The sequence below is a fragment of the Dermacentor silvarum genome, chromosome 4 (genome assembly GCF_013339745.2).
Source record: "Dermacentor silvarum isolate Dsil-2018 chromosome 4, BIME_Dsil_1.4, whole genome shotgun sequence".
Taxonomy (NCBI): Eukaryota; Metazoa; Arthropoda; class Arachnida; order Ixodida; family Ixodidae; genus Dermacentor; species Dermacentor silvarum.
Window position 1 is genome coordinate 58,131,459 of NC_051157.2, and position 2,701 is coordinate 58,134,159.

Genomic DNA, 2,701 nt, shown 5'->3' on the forward strand with positions numbered 1-2,701 from the left:
CTGACAATTGCAGGGTTCAGGTACGGTCCGCTCCCCTAAACCACGGTCACGCGCATTTCAGCAAATCAGGAAAACGATTGAGAAACGCGTAAAGTACAATCTTCACAGCACGACGCTTAAGTCATATGCAGCTTCTAATTTGGTACCAAAAGGCTTGTGTCTAAAGCTAAATCCGGCAATGACAACACTAGATCGGCATGAGCGGGCACAGTGGGACAAAACACTCCATGAAGCGTCGCTTAATCTCATGAAAATAATTATTGACCACAGTGAACGCAAATCTCACGAACTTGAACAAGCTGAACACACACTGAAATGCAAATCAGATCTCAGCGAAATAGAGGGAAACGACCTAGTTGAGTATGAAAATAGGGGAGACAAAAGAGCGTAAGCGTCGGAAGTTAGAGCGGGATGGTATACCTCAGACGATTTCCATCAGCGCGAACGTCCCTGCGACCACCACAAGTATTAGCAATGGCGTAGAAACAACGGTAGTTAACCTTTCATCTGCCCGGCTAACGGCCTCCGAAATTAGTCTTCTTGCTAAAGGCCTTACATTCTGTCCGGCAAGCGGTAAATTTAATGAGTTTCAGTTTTATCAGGATTTGGATAATTTCGCCAGAAATCTTCGCTTGCGGGAATATTTTCATGATAAACCCAGCCGAACAGCATTCCCCGGAGCATCAGGAACAAATTGGTCGCCACCAGATCAGAGGGACAGATATTTGGAAATGTATATATCCGCCGTCCAAAAAGATATCATGAGAGCATGCTCAAAAGTGAAACCCTTTCGACAAAACTTGTCGTACGAAGAGCGCAAATCGTTGGACTCGCTGAGCCGTCGATCAGATGTTGCAATTAAACCTGCGGATAAGGGTGGCGCAATAGTAATATTGGATAAGGTCGACTACCTGAAAGAAGGATATCGACAATTGGAAAATAAGGACTTCTATACGGAACTCACAGAGGACCCCACTAAATTGTTCGAATCAGAATATGCCGCGAATTAAATTCACTGCACAAGGAGGGGAAAATATCTAGAGATATGCTTAAAGCAATGCTGCCGATTCAGCCAGCCCCTGGTCGTTTTTATTTGCTACCCAAAATCCACAAAACTAACCACCCCGGTCGCCCTATTGTCTCAAGCAACGGCACGGTAACAGAAAGAATTTCAAGTGCCTTAGACTTCATAATTAAGGACATAGTCCCGACCATTCCATCTTACATTCAGGACACCAACCAATTTCTTCGCACAATAACTGGACTAGAGATCCCCAAAGAAGCTTCCTGGTGACAATGGATGTAGTATCCCTATACACAAACATACCACAAGCAGAGGGCATTGGTGCGACAGTCAACGCTTACATGAACGCAAACACGCCTGTAAGTCTAGACGAGGACACGCTGGCAACGCTACTGCGGTTAGTACTAGGATACAATAACTTTGAATTTGACGAGAAACACTTCCTCCAGATAAGCGGAACGGCAATGGGCACGAAGATGGCTCCTAATTATGCGAATATTTTATGGCATCACTTGAAGAACCTTTTCTTGCGGCCAGACCTTTGAAGCCGCTCATCTACAAAAGGTTCTTAGACGACATATTCTTTATTTGGCACCACGACGAAGAAAGTCTCCTTAAATTTGTAGCAGATTTTAATTCAGTTCATCCGTCAATCGCTTTCACTTACAGCTATTCTAAATCAGCTGTAAACTTTCTTGATGTCACGGTACAAATTAAAGATAATCGCATATTCACAACCTTATATAAAAAGCCAACAGACCGCCACCAATATCTTCATTTCAAAAGTAGCCATCCACAACATTGCAAGAAAGCCATCCCGTATTCACAGGCCCACCGATACCGCCGCATCTGCTCTGACGAGAAAGACTTCCAATGTCATGCAAAGGAACTCAGAACGGCCCTGGTGGCGAAGCACTACCCGGAACGTATTGTTGATGATGCTATAAGCCGAGCACAAGCCTTAGACAGAAATGAAATTTTGACGGGCTCAAGCCCCGCCATCCGAAAAACCAAACCAACCTTATCCTCACCTACTCATCTACATTACCGCACGTGAACAACATCCTAGCCAAACACTTTAATATCATTCAGCAGAGCACACGTTTGTCTTCAATTTTCACAGAGCCACCCCGAGTTGTATATCGCCGGGGAAGAAATCTAAGAGATATCCTCGTCAGAGCTAGGACAACCACGGTTCAAAACATAGAATCAGGCTGCAGACCTTGTGGTAAACCCCGCTGCAAGGTCTGTAAGCACATGACATCAACCTGTCTTGCTAAGGCTACTTCCTCTGATTTCGCATTCAAAATTAAGGAACCTCTAAATTGTGACAGCAGCAATGTGATCTACATGCTCCATTGTGAAGTGTGCGACCAACAGTATATAGGCCAGACTGGAACCGCGTTCAGACTCCGTCTAAATAACCACAGAGCTCACACCCGCGCACTACCACATCTCCCATTCTCAAAACATATCAGTCTGCCTGAGCATTCATTTGATAAAATACGTGTCACTCTTCTCCAGTCAGGCTTCCGCTCTTCTCGTGAACGGGAACAAAGAGAGTCATATTTTATCCACAAATTTAGAACAATCACGCACGGCATAAATGAACACATGGGAAACCTCTCGTTTCTTTGTCCATAAGTTAAATTAGCTAAAATCAGAACTAATCCGCCC